Below are 19,627 nucleotides of genomic sequence, written 5' to 3' on the forward strand. Positions count from 1 at the left end.
TGAACAAAATAACCATTAACAAACATGATTACACACAAGAACTGAACACAATAAGACAAACTGCAGAGGAAAATGGATATGATGCGGAAAGAGTAGACAAAATAAACTACAAAATACAAAAACTAACAACACATAACCACGAAACACATACACAAACAAACACAACACAACGCATAACAAATCAGCAACAGTAAGCAACAAATGGCACATAATGACTTACAACAACAAAGTCACACACAGGGTGCGTAATATACTAAAGAAACAAGGACTCAACATAGCATACAGAACCAACAACACAATACAAAGCAGACTTGGAAGAAATACCACCAACGCTGACAAATACAGTCAGTCCGGTATACACCAACTTACTTGCAACTACTGTGAATTTGTGTTTGTGTGTCAAACATGCAGCAATTTCAAAAACAGTTGTACAGAACACCTCAGAGCACTGAAAAACACTCAACATTTGCAGACCACCTGACAGCACACAATCGCCACCCAACAGACATTGAAACTGACTTACACATCCTCAAAACTAGTAGCAGCTTATACCAAAAACTAACTATAGAAGAAAACTATGACTCCCAAAAATCAATAGTCCAATGAAAGAAAGTGCTCCATCAGTACACATCACTGTGCAATAAAACCCTCTTCGCCACAATAGAAGAACTATGCAAAGAAAACCCACACCAAAGCAACTCTTGGGAGGAAAAAAAGTTCTTTCTCCCTCCCCCCCCCCTTTCTCTCTCTGCCCCTGTCCTGAACACACACACAATCACACACAAACACACACACACACACACACACACAAACACAAACACAAACCAAACACCACCGACGCCAAATACACTTCAAACTCGCGCTCCTCACACAGCCAAACATGCTACGAAACAATTGAATACGACACAGCCACATCAACACGTAATGGCGGCGAAAACTCTGACTACGTTTAGCAAATTCGCAGAAAGTGCGGTATCATGCAACAATAGGTCACGAAATCAGCCCTTTCACTTCGCCAACAACATATGAGAAAGCATCACAATATTAAAACGTGTAAGTTACATATAAAAAACGTGATATGTACTCATTTCCGTTTGTAAATGCAGAAAAAAAATAACGTCTTGCTGTTTGCAGATGAGAAGTTGTACACTGTGTAGCAGAATAGCTACCAAAATAAATGTCCAATAGCATCATGTAAGGTATGTAAACTAATGCATACAGCCACTTTTTTCGCCAATTAAGCTATAAATAGAATTTTGACATAATGTTATAAACAACACACAGTGCATCAGGTAGTTAATACATACCTCAACTGTGAACTGTGAACAAATGAGGTACAATATTTTACAGCAATTATTCTTTCACAATTGTAACTATTATGTATCAAAAGTTTCGCTGAATGTTAATATGTAACAACAGTTTTACAGTTAGAAAATAATAAATAACCCACTGATGATAGCACAAAAAGTGCTGAACCATGTCTAAATGAAACAAAAGAGGTGTCTTGTACAAGGCAGAATTCCTCGTTCCATATTTTCGTAGCAAACACGGACATAACAAGAAGAACTGCAACACAAGATGATTATTGTTATTTCTTTTAAATTGATGTTTTAGCAAACTATTAATTACTCTTCGCACAGAAGTGAATTGCATGACAATGTAGATTTTACCAAAAATATTTTTCTTTGAGCAGTGGGAATATGTTTTGTGAAATATTTGTAAATGACGGAAGGAAGTTCAAAAATGGTTCAAATGGCTCTGAGCACTATGAGACTTAACTGCTGTGATCATCAGTCCCTTAGAACTTAGAACTACTTAAACCTAACTAACCTAAGGACATCACACACATCCATGCCCGAGGCAGGATTCGCACCTGCGACAGTAGCGATCGCGCGGTTCGACTGTAGCGCCTAGAACCGCTCGGCCCAAAAGGAAGTACTTCGAATTACATTCATTCCTTTAAATGACACAAAACTAGGCCAAACTAATATGAACACTCAGCAATGTTTTTCTCCACATTGTCATACTCCATAATTTCTGATTTTACAAAATTTATCTATTCCATAATTCCTTCTCTTGGATTGCTAATGTAATACTGTTTTAACTAATCTAAATTGAGGAAGGGTAATTAAAATACTGAACACATGATCGATAGTTCTCCCTGATTGACAGCACGTTGATGTTATTAGACACAGTGATATCCTTGAACAGTAATAATTACTGAATTCTCGTTTGCAATTAACAATGTCAAAATATGTTTCCTTTCTCTGAACTGCTGTCTCTTTACACAATCATCTTTTAAAAAAAAAAAAAAAAAAAAAAAAAAAGCACTCTTCATCCTCTGGCTATACATGATGGAACGTCTCAAACAGAAATCTTTGTACGGCACATCTGATATCGAAGCTGCCTATTTTGCCAGTGGTACAACACTCTCTCTCTAACCACGACTCAGCAACTACTACAAAACAACGCATCGACTCGACTCGACAGTGAGCTACCTGCTTGCCTGCGCTCTACTCAATATCGCTACTTGTCGAAACCAGAGACTGGGTACTGTTCGTGTGTTCAGCATGTAAAAATATTTGAAGTGACAGCTTCTCGAATAAACAGATAGTTCTCATTGTATTTGCGTTCAAAGATGTTCCGAGTGGAAAGATACCAAACAAAGTGTCATTTACTACCATATCGCTTGACGTATAAATCTTTCAAAATATGCTGAAGCATATGGTAATGCTTAAACCATGAATATCTAGACTGAAAGATACCTAACTGATAGTCCGATATTTCCACGTTTCTCGCATATGATCATTACAGTGTTTCCCTTATGCTACGGTATTTTCAGTACAGAAAATAGGCATTTGTACAGATGAGTGAGTACTTGTTTGCGACTGTGTGTGTCTAATTCCATCAGAAATTTCTGTGTAGAAATCGCAACACAGCATATCCATAGAATGCCATAGAATATCCTCATGAAGGTCATCATCTTTAGGACTTTGAGAAATGTCGAATCATTCGCATGAGGGATCATGGCAACATCATCCCGACAGATGAAAGACACAGTTGGCTGTAATGCAAAACCTTAGAACGAGTGGTGATGAGACGGGTTGACTTCAACGGAGTAACAATAAGGGTTGGCATGTGTCCTTCCAGATGGACCGAACTGTACCAGGGCAACGATTTTGGACAGCGTAGCACTGGAATGTTCTTGATTGAGGGTGGTTGGACTGAAACATTTATTTATTTTCCAATTTCCTTTTTATTAATTTTTCCCAATTCGGCTCAAATTCTTGCTATCCGAGGCCAACGCGGACCACCCGACGTAGTTGTTGTGAGCCAGGCACCAGGTAAGAAGACATCCCCCCCCCCATCTCGACCAGCGAGACATTGGTAGCAAAGACGGCGCGCACCCTTCGTGAGGTGAGTGAACGCGAACAATGGAAAGTGGATGCGCTGGAACACACATCTACACTGAGGGAGGGAGGGGGGGGGGGGGGAATCAGAACAGCGAAAAGGAGATGTGTGACATAAACTAAAGCAGGTAGGCGTGTCTCTACATCTGAGAGATGACTTCTAGTCACATTTCGCGATAGTCTCACAAGAGTGGCATTAGTAGCGCCACTATGAGTATACAAATCAGGTTTGCTGTAAATCTACGTTGCAACGGTCGTGAGCGTTAGTTGCCTTTACGACTGGACGTAGTGAGATGATGTTGGCCAAGAATGCCTTTAAGGCGACAAAGACGACATTGTCAGTAATGAGTTTGTTCGACGCCGTGTAATACGACTACGAGAAGCTGGATATTCCTTCTGCGATACTGCAGAAAGTCTTGGCAGGAGTGTAGCCACTGTACATGAGTACTGGCAGCGGTAGCCACGCAACTGTGCGGTCGCAAGGAGACCGGGCTCCGGACGACCACGTGGCATTGCCGAGAGGGAAGACCACCGTGTTCGGCGTGTGATTCTGGCGCATCTTACTGCGTCTGCAACAGCAGTTTAAACAGCAGTTGGCACCACAGTAACACAACGAACTAGCATAACTCCGTTATTTCGAGGACATCTCCGAGCCAGACACCCTGTAGGGTGCTTCCAGTGCTCCAATCCACAGCCATTTCTGACTTCAGTGGTATCAAACAAGGGATCATCGGAGGGCAAGGTGGACGTCTGTTGTGTTTTCTCGTGAAAGCTGTCTCTCCTCCGGCGTCAGTGATAGCCGTATGTTGGTTACAATGAGGCCAGTTCAGGGCCTGCGAGCATCCTGTCTGCAAACTAGACACTCTGGGGCTACATCTGGAGTTACAGTCGTGGGTGCGACTTCCTATGACAACAGGAGCACTTTTATGGTTATTCCATGCACTCTGACTGCAAATTGGTACAACAGTCTGTTGTGCTACCATTCATGAACAACATTCCAGGGGGTGTATTGCAACAGGATAACACTCGCCCCAAACTACTTTTGTAACCAACATGCTCTACAGAGCGCCGACATGTTGCCTTTGCCTGATCGATCACCGTACCTGTCTCTAATCGAGCTCATACGGGACATCATTTAACCGCCCCTGTAGTGACCGACCACGTGCAACAAACATGGAACTCCATCCCGCAAATTGACATCCGACACCTGTACAACACAATTCATGCACATTTGCATGCTTTTATTCAACATCCTGGCGGTTACAGCGGTTGTTAATGTACCAGCGTTTCACATTTGCAATGCACGTTGGCCTGTGATCCTGTGATGTTAACCACTTAAATATGTTACCTAGGCAAATGTATTCCCGAAATTTCATTATCCTACATTAATTATTCTTTGATGTTGCGATTTTTTTCCGTCAGTGTATGTAACTAGTGGTCCCACAGCAGCTAACACCTGACCACACGTTAATGGACAGTAAGACAAACCCAAGATACTTAAAAATAAACAGGAAGCAGTCTTGATAGTACAAATTTTTTAATGTGGTGACCGGTTTCGATCTTATTATAAGATCATCTTCAGCCCGTAGATGTCTGCCGGAGGCGGTGGGGCATGACAACCCTCTTGCTTGTGGCTGGCCGCAGTACACCACCAGCCACAAGCAAGAGGGTTGTCATGCCCCACCGCCTCCGGCAGACATCTACGGGCTGAAGATGATCTTACAATAAGATCGAAACCGGTCACCACATTAAAAAAATTTATGCGATCAAGACTGCTTCCCGTTTATTTATAATAGCCGGCCACGGTGGCCGAGCGGTTCTAGGCGCTTCAGTCCGGAACCGCGCGACTGCTACGGTCGCAGGTTCGAATCCTGCCTCGGGCATGGATGTGTGTGATGTCCTTAGGTTAGTTAGGTTTAAGTAGTTCTAAGTTCTAGGGGACTGGTGACCTCAGATGTTAAGTCCCATAGTGCTCAGAGCCATTCCAACCATTTTATTTATAATAATTATAGATACCTGTTTCCTGTAATAAGAACAATATTCTTTAAAATGTTTCAAGCTACTTAGCTACACCTAACTTAGTGCAACTTTATCTATCGCAGTAGGAAGTTATCATACAATAATAGATAACTATAGGGTGGTAACTCTGTCTTATACTAATGGGCATTAGCCATCACTTATTCAAAATTTCCAGATTGCAAAAGAGAGTAAACTTCCCTATTACCAAATAGTCATTAGCCTCACCAGTGGCACTATATCGCAATAATAATCAGCTCCTTAAGCTAGTTCATCACTAAAAGAAATAAAACCCGACACAGTGTATGATTTTGGTGTGAGAGCTCAGAATCCAGCATCGACAATGAACACACGTCCGCTGTTCCCCACACGCCACAAGACAAAAGCATAGTAATAAGTACAAGCACGTGCACTCAATAGCGGAACCAACACGTTTACAAAAAATTCTCATCACGCCAGGCTTATGGATGCCGTTGTTTACAGCGAACCAACAAATAAAGCTCAATCCAAACTAATCAACACACGGCGGCGACTTTAAAATAAATGCGCAGCTGTGTGACCGATACACGAGCAATACCAAATACGATTAAATACTGAAGACCAGAAAGAGCAGCACAGAACGAGAACATAACTATGCGCACACCCACTAGTCGAATAAACCGACAAACAACAAGGTAGACACTTTAATGTCACACAGCCAGTGGAATTTAATACTCTCTCCGATACAGGCCTAGCTAAGCACTTAACCGAAAGTTAGCAAGCCATGTGTCAGGCGAAGAGAACAACTCAAATTACACGTGCTTTCGCTTCCAGAAAAATACAGCGTGACAGCTAGCACAGATTTCATTGCACATTACTAAGCCGACTAGGACAACGCGCAATCACTGTTACAGGAAGGAGTACCTCATTACACTGAGATCGCGAGACCGAAAATACACTCTAAGCCAGAAAAGTAGCCGATGCACCACGAAAAAATTAGCCGAGTGGGGCGAAAATCTGTAGGTGTGATGTATATGTACTGACAAACAAATAATCAAAATTTCAGAAAAACTGGATCATTTATTCAAAAGAAGGAGCTTCACGAATTGAGCAAATCAGTAACGCGTTGGGCCACCTGCCGCCTTTACGCAGGCAGTTATTCGGCTTAGCGCTGAATGGCAGAGTTGATGGGTGTCCTTATGAAGGATATCGCGCCAAATTCTGTCCGACTGGTGAGATAGATCGTCACGATCACGGGCTGGTTGGAGGGCCGTACCCAGTATGCTCCAAACGTTCTCAGCTGGCGGGAGATCAGGTGACCTTGCTGGTCAGGATAGGGTTTGGCAAGCATGAAGACATGCAGTAGAAACTCTCGCTGTGTGCGGGCGGTCATTATCTTGCTGAATTGTAAACCCCGGATTGCTTGTCACGAAAGCCAGCAATGCGGGCCGTAGAACATTGTCGACGTACCGCTCTGCTGCAAGGATGACGCGGATGACAATCGAAGTGGTCCTACTATAGGACGAAATCGCATCGTGGACCGTCACTCCTGGTTGCCCGGCCGTATGGTGGATGACAATCAGCTTAGTATGATAGCGCTGTCTGGGGCGTCTCCAGGTACGCCTTCGCCCGGGAATCTCATTCACTGGAGTATAATTGTCTTCAGTGATAAGTCCCGCTTCCAACTGATCCCCGATAGCCAGCTCCGGATTTTGATGATCTAACACCCCAATTGCATAGAAACTCCTTCACCAAAGAAGACGAAGTAAATATTCCCGAATTCCAATCAAAAACAACTGCCAAGATGAGAAACATAGAAGTAGATATCCCCGGAGTAACGAAACAGCTTAAATCTCTTAATAAAGGCAAGAAATTTTGGTCTTATGTCAAAGCGGTAAGTGGATCAAAACAAAATGTCCAGACACTCTGTGACCAAAATGGTACTGAAACAGAGGATGACAGACTAAAGGCCGAAATACTAAATGTCTTTTTCCAAAGCTGTTTCAAAGAGGAAGACTGCACTGTAGTTCCTTCTCTAGATTGTCGTACAGATGACAAAATGGTAGATATCGAAATAGACGACAGAGGGATAGAGAAACAATTAAAATCGCTCAAAAGAGGAAAGGCCGCTGGACCTGATGGGATACCAGTTCGATTTTACACAGAGTACGCGAAGGAACTTGCCCCCCTTCTTGCAGCGGTGTACCGTAGGTCTCTAGAAGAGCGTAGCGTTCCAAAGGATTGGAAGAGGGCACAGGTCATCCCCGTTTTCAAGAAGGTACGTCGAACAGATGTGCAGGACTATAGACCTATATCTCTAACGTCGATCAGTTGTAGAATTTTGGAACACGTATTATGTTCGAGTATAATGACTTTTCTGGAGACTAGAAATCTACTCTGTAGGAATCAGCATGGGTTTCGAAAAAGACGGTCGTGTGAAACCCAGCTCGCGCTATTCGTCCACGAGACTCAGAGGGCCATAGACACGGGTTCACAGGTAGATGCCGTGTTTCTTGACTTCCGCAAGGCGTTCGATACAGTTCCCCGCAGTCGTTTAATGAACAAAGTAAGAGCATATGGACTATCAGACCAATTGTGTGATTGGATTGAAGAGTTCCTAGATAACAGAACGCAGCATTTCATTCTCAATGGAGAGAAGTCTTCCGAAGTAAGAGTGATTTCAGGTGTGCCGCAGGGGAGTGTCATAGGACCGTTGCTATTCACAATATACATAAATGACCTTGTGGATGATATCGGAAGTTCACTGAGGCTTTTTGTAGATGATGCTGTGGTGTATCGAGAGGTTGTAACAATGGAAAATTGTACTGAAATGCAGGAGGATCTGCAGCGAATTGAAGCATGGCACAGGGAATGGCAATTGAATCTCAAGTAGACAAGTGTAATGTGCTGCGAATACATAGAAAGATAGATCCCTTATCATTTAGTTACAAAATAGCAGGTCAGCAACTGGAAGCAGTTAATTCCATAAATTATCTGGGAGTACGCATTAGGAGTGATTTAAAATGGAATGATTATATTAAGTTGATCGTCGGTAAAGCAGATGCCAGACTGAGACTCATTGGAAGAATCCTAAGGAAATGCGATCCGAAGACAAAGGAAGTAGGTTACAGTACGCTTGTTCGCCCACTGCTTGAATACTGCTCAGCAGTGTGGGATCCGTACCAGATAGGATTGATAGAAGAGATAGAGAAGATCCAACGGAGAGCAGCGCGCTTCGTTATAGGATCATTTAGTAATCGCGAAAGCGTTACGGAGATGATAGATAAACTCCAGTGGAAGACTCTGCAGGAGAGACGCTCAGTAGCTCGGTACGGGCTTTTGTTAAAGTTTCGAGAACATACCTTCACCGATGAGTCAAGCAGTATATTGCTCCCTCCTACGTATATCTCGCGAAGAGACCTTGAGGATAAAATCAGAGAGATTAGAGCCCACACAGAAGCATACCGACAATCCTTCTTTCCACGAACAATACGAGACTGGAATAGAAGGGAGAACCGATAGAGGTACTCAGAGTACTCTCCGCCACACACCGTCAGGTGGCTTGCGGAGTATAGATGTAGATGTAGATGTAGATGTAGACCTCCGGTCCAGATTGTATACCAGCCAGGTTCCTCTCAGAGTATGCTGATAAAATAGCTCCATATTTCGCAATTATGTACAACCACTCGCTCACAGAAAGATGCGTACCTAAAGACTGGAAAATTGCTCAAGTCACACCAATACCCACAAACGGAAGTAGGAGTAATCCGCTGAATTACAGGCCTATATCACTAACGTCGATTTGCAGTAGGGTTTTGGGACATATACGGTATTGGAACATTATGAAGTACCTCGAAGAAAACAATTTATTGACACATAGTCAGCACGGTTTCAGAAAATATCGTTCTTGTCAAACACAACAACCTCTTTAGACTTTGGAAGTAATATGTGCTATCGATAGGGGATGTCAAACGGATTCCATATTTTTATATTTCCAGAAGCCTTTCGACACCGTTCCTCACAAGCGTCTTCTAACCAAACTGCGTGCCTACGGATTATCGCCTCTGTTGTGCGACTGGATTCGTGATTTCCTGTTAGAAAGGTCACAGTTCCTAGTAATAGACGGAAAGTCATCGACTAAAACAGTAGTTCCCCAAGGAAGTGTTATAGGCCCTCTATTGTTCCTGATCTATATTAACGACATAGGAGACAATCTGAATAGCCGTCTTTGATTGTTTGCAGATGATGCTGTCATTTACCGTCTTGTAAAGTCATCAGATGATCAAAACGACTTGAAAAATGATTTAGATAAGATATCTGTATGGTGCGAAAAGAGCCAATTGACCCTGAATAAGGAAAACTTGAAGTTATTCACATGAGTACTAAAAGAAATCAGCTAAATTTCGATTACGCGATAAGTCACACAAATCTGTAGGCTGTAAATTCAACTAAATACTTAGGGATTACATTTATAAATAACCTAAACTGGAACGATCACATAGATAATATTGTGGGTAGAGCAAAGCAAAGACTGCGATTCATCGGCAGAATACTTAGAAGGTGCGACAGGTCTACTAAAGAGACTGCTTACACCACGCTTGTCCGCCCTGTTCTCGAGTATTGCTGTGCAGTGTGGGATCCGCATCAGGTAGGACTGACGGATGACATCGAAAAAGTATAAAGAAGGGCAGCTGGTTTTGTATTATCGTGAAATAGGGGAGATAGTGTCACAGACACGATACGTGAATTGGAGTGGCAATCATTAAAACAAGGGCGTTTTTCGTTGCGACGGGATCTTCTCGTGAAATATCAATCACCAGTTTTCTCCTCCGATTGCGAAAACATTCTTTTTTCACCCACCTACATAGGGAGAAATGATCATCACAATAAAATGTGAGAAATCAGGGCTCGCAGAGAAAAAAATTAAGTGCTCGTTTTTTGCGCGTGCTGTTCGAGAGTGGAACGGTAGAGAGACAGCTTAAAGGTGGTTCATTGAACTCTCTGCCAGGCACTTTATTGTGAATACCAGAGTGATCACGTAGATGTAGATGTAGATTTGACGTAACATACCTCAGGAGGACATCCACCTCTGTCAGTGAATGCCAAGCCCAACAACTGTTTTCATAACAGCCACAGGTGGACTAGTGTGTCACTGAATTGCTCATATTTGCGAAGCTCTTTCTCTTGAGTAAATGATCCAGTTTTTCTGATACTGGAATCATTCGTTTGTCTGTATACGTATATGCATCACAGCTACCGATTTCCGTCACATTCGGATAATTCCTTTATGGTGCGTCGTTTTTGTGTAAGCACATCTGTCCGTACGAAGCACATCTGTACGTAGGAAGCGTCGGCAAACAGCTGTAACTGCCCAACCCTCCAGACGTTTCTCACTTACAGCTAACGTCACAGTTCCACTAGGAACCGCACGTCAGAATGGAAACCTAGCAAAGCGAGCCAACAACAGACCCCAGACGTGATGCCTGAATCAACTGGGAACGCACCCGTCGACTGGTGGATAACGTACGACCGGCGAATACTAACTGGCCTGTAACCCAGCACACGGTTCGCGTACGAAACAAACATGTCAGTCGTAATCCACAACTACACGACATTGCGGAAACGCTCATAAAGAAGCCAAAACAAAGATCCAAATGCGTGATACGTTACTGACCAGAAACAGATACACAAACACTGAACCCGCTGCGAAACAGCGCAGGCGTCAGCATGCCGAGGTCTACAACATGAAACGTTTAGTACAGCCGATAGAATGTAGCAACTTTAACTGATGTTCAACAAATTCACCACTTCCTAACCAAACAATCTTAACGCTGAGTAGAATACTCAAAGGACTTCCGCTCCTAACACAGTGTTGGACTCCGCTGCCTGAAACGGCGAGATTGAGAACCTGTCACATCTACGTCAGCACCCGTTGACTGCACCCATCCGCCACACAAAGAGGAGAACTATCACACAGCCGCTAGAGGCATCTCATAATGCTGGCTAGTTCCGCACTGTCCGTTGTCACGTGACAGAAAGAAGACCGTATCCCCGACCACTGTGAGCCACAGGTGAAGCAAACTGCCGCCGGGAAGAGTGACTTCGACATAGCGCGCCGCAAAGGTAGCTGGCGAGATTTCAAAATCGTCGCTGGGGCACGACCTCTCTGCACATAAACCACGGGAAGATCCTAGGATTGTTCGGCTGTCTCTGATGAATAGAAGGGAGACAAAAGCTAAAATACGAAACATCGTAAATAGGTTACTCGAAGATGGGCTTAAATCTCAAGATGTCATGTGTGGGTTATCGCTGACCCCGTACTACAGACAACAGTAATTTGCACGTGTTGTGACCGATTCAACTGGGATGTTGAGTGACATTCTGTAATATTCAGCAATAAATCTAGTTTATGTCTGTGACCGTCAGATGGACTCCAGACTGTCTGTGGACTACCTGAAGCAGCGATTTCCGAGACACACACACCTCTCGAACTCTTAGAACATGATGTGGGGAGCTTATGGGTACGACAACATGATTTATTTGGTAAATGTTGAAGGGAGACTGAATACTCGTCAGCGTGTGGCAAGGATAGCAAATCCTTATGTCATACCCTTCAGCCGTGTTGACTGGCCGCGAGGTTAGAGGCGTCATGTCTCGAATTGCGCGGCCCCTCCCGCCGGAGATTTGAGTCCTCCCTCAGGCATGGGTGCGCGTGTTGTTCTTAGCATGTTAGTTTAAGTAGTATGTAAGTGTAGGGACTCATGTTCTGAGCAGTCTGGCCCCTGAGGAACTCATATACATCTGAACATTTGTAGTTCACTTAAAATACTGCATCGACCTGAATAGCGACCATTTGAAGCATTACTGTAGGGAGCAGTTCTCCTATTCATTAGCTACGTTATCTTACACTGAGGTGACGAAAGTCGTGGGATACCTCCTAATATCACACAGACGTCCCCTGCAGAAATATTGAGCCATGAAGCCTCTATAGCCGTCCATAATTGCGAAAGTGTTGCTGGTGCTTGATTTTGTTCACGGACTGACCTCTCGATTATGTGCCATAATCTTCGGTGGGATTCATGTCGGGTGAACTGGGTGACCAAATCATTCGTTCGATTTGTCCAGAATGTTCTTCAAACGAATCTGGAACAATTGTGGTCCAGTGATACGGCACATTATCATTCGTATTAATTCCATCGTTGTTGGAAACGTGAAGTCTCTGAATGGCTGCAAGTCTCCTCCAAGTAGCCGAACATAGGCATTTCCAGCCAATGATCGGTCTAATTTGACCAGAGGACCCAGTCTATTCCATATAAACACAGCCCACACCATTGTGTAGCCACCACCAGCTATCACTGTGACGTTTTGACAACTTCGTTCCATGGCTTCGTGAGGTCTGCGGCACACTCGAACTTTACCCTCAGCTCTTACCAACTGAAATCGGGACTCGTCTGACCCGGCTACGGTTTTGAAGTCGCCTAGGGTCCAACCGATACGGTCACGAGCCCTGGAGAGGCGCTGCAGGCGATGTGGTCCTCGTAGCAAATGTGCTCGCGGCGGTCGTCTGTGGCCATAGCCCATTAAAGCCTTTCGTCGCACTGTCCTAATGGAAATGTTCATCGTACCTCCCACATTGGTTTCTGTGGTTATTTCACGAGGTCTTGCTTGTCTGTTACCACTGACAACTCTACGCAAACGCCACTGCTTTCAGTCCTTCAGTGAAGGCCGCCGGTCACTGCGTTGTGAGCGGCGACAGGTAATGCTTTAAATCTGGTATTCTTAGCACACTCTTGACACTGTCTATCTTGCAATATTGAATTACCTACCATTCCTGAAGTGTTATGTCCAATGCGTCTAGCTCCAACTACCATTCCGCGTTCAGAGTCTGGTAATTCCCGTCGTGCGGCCATAATAACGTCGGAAACATTTTCGCATGAATCACATGAATCACCAACGCATCGTCCTTATACACCTTGTATACGCGATACTACCGCCATCTGTACATGTGCATAACGCTATCCCATGACTCTTTTTCACCTCAGTGCATTTCGAGTCAGATGTATAAACATTTTCTACACTTTTTTCCTTCCTTTTTAGTGTAAAGTAAGTATTCACTATTTCATTTGGTGACTAAGCCGTTGGTATTACAGGGCTGATGTGACATAAACATGTAGCCATTTGTGGATAGCTGATAAATACTACACATGTTGCATGAAATTATTCGGAACTAGGTATGTAAGATGTATCTAATGAAAACACATTTCAGTTTTCCATAGTTGGAATCTTTTCAAATGGGTCCTTCGAGAAAATGCAACCCAAAATGCGAATACCTTTTTTTACGTGAGCAGCCTGAATCAAAGGACGGCTAATAATGTATTACATGTTTTCTTATGAATGCTTACTTTTCATCCATTAACTGCTTGTAATTCCTTCAGCAGACTCTTGACATAACACTATAATTCGGAGAATGCCTGAGAAAGCTTTACCTTTGTGTTGTACAACTCTAGGTCGTTCTTTATCAGGTGTATCGAACAGTTCACCTGTTTAGATTAACGGCAGCTATGGCAAACACATAACTGGATTTCAGTATGTGCAGTACATAAATTTTGTGCATACCTTCAGTTTCGAACCTACAAATAAAAAAGAATGGCTGTCGCAAAACAGTTTACAAAAATATAGAGAACATCGAACTAACAACAACTACAGGCGACAAGAAGAATCGCATCCCAGTGAAGAGTGTCGCCACCAACGCGCTCGTTGATGGACCATGTGTGTTTCTTGGATGTACTCTTAATTTTAGTTTGGACATAAACGATACGTTCTCTCATGGAAATGGATGGTCTCTACAGATATTTAGCTACTAGGACAAGAAAGACCTTGACAAAGAGGACACATGGTGTTCTGGACACACGCACGGTCCTCTCTCCAACAGAAACACATCCCCCCCCCCCCCTTCGCTCACATCCCCCTCTCTTCGTAGGCTGTGAGTTGTCCAAGTCGTGGCAAATTCTCAGCAGAATCAGGCTTTGATTAAGGCGACTCGACTGACCTCCTGTATACATTGCAAACTTTTCCCTCTCCGGAAGGGTAGTACGGTTCTCTGAAACGGAGCGTTGGAGGTATTACGAACGTATCTCCTGTCAAGGCCTTAGTGCCCAAAGGCATTCTACATACCTACAAATGACTAAAATATGTGTTTGTTACAGGAATTTTATGTATTTAGAGTTGAAAATATTACACAGAAACGTAAATATTGTAATTTTAAGACAGTAATTCATTCCTGCAATATAACTGGGTACCAAGATGCTTGATTGAGGCGATTTGAGTACGCTTGTAGGATGTCAAGTCTTCTACGCGTGGCGTTACTCCGTCACGAGACAGATCCAAATTAGCACCATTACTGATTGGCACGCAAGGCTCTCTCACAAGACGGTCCGCGGTCCACGGAAGCCGACAGAATTATTATCGTCATTTGGCTCCAGCTATAAGCATGCCACCGTTTTCCACTTTTTTGCTTTCGCTGTGTAATTGTTACTAGCAGTTCGAGTATTTGACTAAAGGCTTCTGGTTTTCTTTGTTAATTAACAAAGGTCTGCCGATTTTGTGACTCTGCAAGCTTTCCCGGCGGATGTGTTGTAAATAGTCTTCACGGGTTTGCCGCCGGATCACGTCGTGCAAATTCCACGGTTCAACCTTGTTGGTGGCTAAGTACGACAGATCGATTTTGTGTTTTCTTTTCCTACGGTCGGCATTAATTATCAGTAGTTCCGTATTGAATATCCGCCTCTGATGTAAAATAACTAGCAGCCTAACTTAGCTGATCAACTACGACCTGTGTAGATGGAAATTACATGTTACCCGCGGCCACTGGCGTAACTAGTGTAACCCGACAACCAGGGTAACCGGCGTCCAGGGCAAACTTCGACTTTGAGGCTCGACATCTTCTATTTGCTTTTTTTTCAAACCTGTCAGCAACTTGTTCATTGGTTTATTGAAGTCAACTAGACTTTAAAATGAAATGAAAGGTACACACTTCAATAAGTATTGTTTATATAACAATAAATTTCAGGAAATGAAAACCTCATATTCCAAAGTCGTATTAAGTGCAATAATAATGCGAATGGTTTCGCTGCCATCAGTGCAAACTCTTAATAAACAAAACAACAAACGCAAAATATACTGTTTCCACTTTTTTCCCGTTAATTCCCTTGGCATAACAACAGAGAAAATATCTAGCACCCGTAAACAAGGAAGGAACATCTCCGCACACAGGAGAGACAGGTCTTATGGAACTGTTGCTCAACACAGTCCACTCCAAATCTCCTCATGATTTAGTCTCACACATTTGTAACCCCTTCCCGTTCGAACACTCTTCAGTCCTTCCCCTTCCTCTTCTCCTCTTTTTCTTCTTGTTTCTCCTCCTCTTCCTATTTTCCTCTCGTACTTCTCCTTTTCCGTGCCCCAGGACACGAACCCCGGCTGCCATATCCTAGTTACGCCACTGGCTGTGGCTGCGCTTAAATCGCGGGAGAAATTAAAAACAATTCACTGTTTTCTCACTATTTAGTAACTAAGCTATAACAAAGTACTGTTCAAATGTAGCTGCTGAAATGAGATGTTTGATTTAGGAGAACTGATACCCCTTCATGTTCTCCTATTAGTTTCCCGGCTGGTGGGCTAATCGTGGGACGTCGGCAATATATTGACAAAGGCATGGCTATCTGCAAGTGACCAAGCGTCTGTCATTATATGCACCACCTGCCTAGCACATTAAAGATTCGAGCTACCTTCGATGATGGTATTCTTGTGTGTAGCGCGATGTGACTCAAAATCAGCCACTTCGACATATTAGGTTTCAAAAGAAAGAACCTTTTACACTCGATTTCCGGAAGACTTAAAGTTTCTGCATATATTTTTGAACTAATAGTTTTCTGTTTTCTTTCTTGCATTATCTCGCTATTCTAGCAATCGTTGGCGTGTCACTTCTTATCCGATTTTAGTATTCTCATGCTAGAACGTCACCATAAACTAAAGAGAACAGTATCGTGGGCACAGTCTGATTGCGAACAGTTTCACAAATTGTTCTTTATGTTCTCGTGTTTTATTTGTTTTTGTGAGCCAAGTGAAAGTGAAAACGTGCCCCGTTTACACTTAAACAGGTGTGGGTATGCTCCCCTAAACGCCACATACACACTGGCCTGAGGTGTTGCTACATGTGTGTGATATCTACATCTACATCTATACTCCGCGAGCCACCTTACGGTGTGTGGCGGAGGGTACTTATTGTACCACTATCTGATCCCCCCTTCCCTGTTCCATTCACGAATTGTGCGTGGGAAGAACGACTGCTTGTAAGTCTCCGTATTTGCTCTAATTTCTCGGATCTTTTCGTTGTGATCATTACGCGAGATATATGTGGGCGGTAGTAATATGTTGCCCATCTCTTCCCGGAATGTGCTCTCTCGTAATTTCAATAATAAACCTCTCCGTATTGCGTAACGCCTTTCTTGAAGTGTCCGCCACTGGAGCTTGTTCAGCATCTCCGTAACGCTCTCGCGCTGACTAAATGTCCCCATGACGAATCGCGCTGCTTTTCGCTGGATCATGTCTATCTCTTCTATTAATCCAACCTGGTAAGGGTCCCAGACTGATGAGCAATACTCAAGAATCGGACGAACAAGCGTTTTGTAAGCTACTTCTTTCGTCGATGAGTCACATTTTCTTAGAATTCTTCCTATGAATCTCAACCTGGCGCCTGCTTTTCCCACTATTTGTTTTATGTGATCATTCCACTTCAGATCGCTCCGGATAGTAACTCCTAAGTATTTTACGATCGTTACCGCTTCCAATGATTTACCACCTATGGCATAATCGTACTGGAATGGATTTCTGCCCCTATGTATGCGCATTATATTACATTTATCTACGTTTAGGGAAAGCTGCCAGCTGTCGCACCATGCATTAATCCTCTGCAGGTCCTCCTGGAGTACGTACGAGTCTTCTGATGTTGCTACTTTCTTGTAGACAACCGTGTCATCTGCAAATAGCCTCACGGAGCTACCGATGTTGTCAACTAAGTCATTTATGTATATTGTAAACAATAAAGGTCCTATCACGCTTCCCTGCGGTACTCCCGAAATTACCTCTACATCTGCAGATTTTGAACCGTTAAGAATGACATGTTGTGTTCTTTCTTCTAGGAAATCCTGAATCCAATCACAAACCTGGTCCGATATTCCGTAAGCTCGTATTTTTTTCACTAAACGTAAGTGCGGAACCGTATCAAATGCCTTCCTGAAGTCCAGGAATACGGCATCAATCTGCTCGCCAGTGTCTACGGCACTGTGAATTTCTTGGGCAAATAGGGCGAGCTGAGTTTCACATGATCTCTGTTTGCGGAATCCATGTTGGTTATGATGAAGGAGATTTGTATTATCTAAGAAGGTCATAATACGAGAACACAAAACATGTTCCATTATTCTACAACAGATTGACGTAAGCGAAATAGGCCTATAATTATTCGCATCTGATTTATGACCCTTCTTGAAAATGGGAACGACCTGCGCTTTCTTCCAGTCGCTAGGTACTTTACGTTCTTCTAGCGATCTACGATAAATTGCTGATAGAAAGGGGGCAAGTTCTTTAGCATAATCACTGTAGAATCTTAAGGGTATCTCGTCTGGTCCGGATGCTTTTCCGCTACTAAGTGATAGCAGTTGTTTTTCAATTCCGATATCGTTTATTTCAATATTTTCCATTTTGGCGTCCGTGCGACGGCTGAAGTCAGGGACCGTGTTACGATTTTCCGCAGTGAAACAGTTTCGGAACACTGAATTCAGTATTTCTGCCTTTCTTCGGTCGTCCTCTGTTTCGGTGCCATCGTGGTCAACGAGTGACTGAATAGGGGATTTAGATCCGCTTACCGATTTTACATATGACCAAAACTTTTAGGGTTCTTGTTTAGATTGTTTGCCAATGTTTTATGTTCGAATTCGTTGAATGCTTCTCTCATTGCTCTCTTTACGCTCTTTTTCGCTTCGTTCAGCTTTTCCTTATCAGCTATGATTCGACTACTCTTAAACCTATGATGAAGCTTTCTTTGTTTCCGTAGTACCTTTCGTACATGATTGTTATACCACGGTGGATCTTTCCCCTCGCTTTGGACCTTAGTCGGTACGAACTTATCTAAGGCGTACTGGACGATGTTTCTGAATTTTTTCCATTTTTGTTCCACATCCTCTTCCTCAGAAATGAACGTTTGATGGTGGTCACTCAGATATTCTGCGATTTGTGCCCTATCACTCTTGTTAAGCAAATATATTTTCCTTCCTTTCTTGGCATTTCTTATTACACTTGTAGTCATTGATGCAACCACTGACTTATGATCACTGATACCCTCTTCTACATTCACGGAGTCGAAAAGTTCCGGTCTATTTGTTGCTATGAGGTCTAAAACGTTAGCTTCACGAGTTGGTTCTCTAACTATCTGCTCGAAGTAATTCTCGGACAAGGCAGTCAGGATAATGTCACAAGAGTCTCTGTCCCTGGCTCCAGTTCTGATTGTGTGACTATCCCATTCTATACCTGGTAGATTGAAGTCTCCCCCTATTACAATAGTATGATCACGAAACTTCTTCACGACGTTCTGCAGGTTCTCTCTGAGGCGCTCAACTACTACGGTTGCTGATGCAGGTGGTCTATAGAAGCATCCGACTATCATATCTGACCCATCTTTGATACTTAACTTAACCCAGATTATTTCACATTCGCATTCGCTAATAACTTCACTGGATATTATTGAATTCTTTACTGCTATAAATACTCCTCCACCATTGGCGTTTATCCTATCCCTGCGGTATATATTCCATTCTGTGTCTAGGATTTCGTTACTGTTCACTTCCGGTTTTAACCAACTTTCCGTTCCTAATACTATATGCGCACTATTTCCTTCAATAAGAGATACTAATTCAGGAACCTTGCCCTGGATACTCCTGCAGTTTACCAATATTACGTTAACTTTTCCTGTTTTTGGTCTCTGAGGACGGACGTTCTTTATCAACGATGATAATGTCCTCTCTGGTAAGCCGTCAGGTATTTTATCGTTTCGCCCAAGGGGGGGTCCCTCTAACCTAAAAAACCCCCGTGTGCACGCCACACGTACTCTGCTACCCTAGTAGCTGCTTCCGGTGTGTAGTGCACGCCTGACCTGTCTAGGGGGGCCC

The sequence above is a fragment of the Schistocerca serialis genome, chromosome 1, assembly GCF_023864345.2.
Source record: "Schistocerca serialis cubense isolate TAMUIC-IGC-003099 chromosome 1, iqSchSeri2.2, whole genome shotgun sequence".
Lineage (NCBI taxonomy): Eukaryota > Metazoa > Arthropoda > Insecta > Orthoptera > Acrididae > Schistocerca > Schistocerca serialis.